Source organism: Lutra lutra, chromosome 9 (assembly GCF_902655055.1).
Source record: "Lutra lutra chromosome 9, mLutLut1.2, whole genome shotgun sequence".
NCBI lineage: Eukaryota > Metazoa > Chordata > Mammalia > Carnivora > Mustelidae > Lutra > Lutra lutra.
Genome location: NC_062286.1, coordinates 72,457,428 through 72,458,234, shown reverse-complemented (window position 1 = coordinate 72,458,234; position 807 = coordinate 72,457,428). Strand labels below are relative to the sequence as shown.

Sequence of the window (807 nt, the reverse complement as noted above, 5' to 3'; positions counted from 1 at the left end):
CCAGGACCCCAGGATCATGATCTGAGCTGAAGGCAGATGCTTAACTGACTGAGCCACCAAGACATCCCCAAATTTTTAATTTTTAAAAATACAGATTTGACCGTGTTACTACCCTAGTCAAACCCAGACTTACCATGTTATTCAAAGTCCCTCATGATGTGACTGCAGTCCTGGCCACTCTCACCTGCTAGGTTTGCATTGCGCAGCTTCTCCCCTTGTAGGGCACTTCTCTTCAACAAAATCTGTTTGGGAGTCTGTTGAACTAATGAGGAACCAATCGCTTCTCGGCCTTTTGGCTAAGATCAAGTGTAGTATCTGTTCTTATCAGTTTGAACTAATGAGGAACCAATAGGACCACTATTTTGATTCTAAAGTTAATAAATTGATCCTCTCCTCCTTTTATCAACGGCCATTTAACAAATAAAATAAAAAATGAGGAATGCGCTGATTTATAGGACATCTCCAGTACTATGAACTTGACTGTGACAGAATTTTCTGGATCAACTATTTAAAATGCCATAAATATACATAAAAATAATTGTTTCCATCTTGAAAATTGTGCTCAATGTTTTGTTTTTCAATTCTGTTTTCAAATTCAAAGAAAATAACCCGTATTAGATGCTATTATTCAAGGAACCACACACATGCACACACACACACACACCTTATCAATGCTTTGTTTCCCCAATTACTTCCGAAGTTATTCAACTGTAACTATGTTAGATTAGATAATTAACTTGCAAATACCTCATTTGACATAAATGCTTTAAGTATATTATTATTCAGAGCTACTTTTCCTTCTCTATT

General features: G+C 36.3%; 1 pseudogene; it reads left to right on the top strand.

The window, feature by feature from the left end:
• Positions 1 to 276: 276 nt before the first annotated feature.
• On the top strand, positions 277 to 392 carry LOC125110206 (uncharacterized; annotated as a pseudogene).
• Positions 393 to 807: the final 415 nt, after the last annotated feature.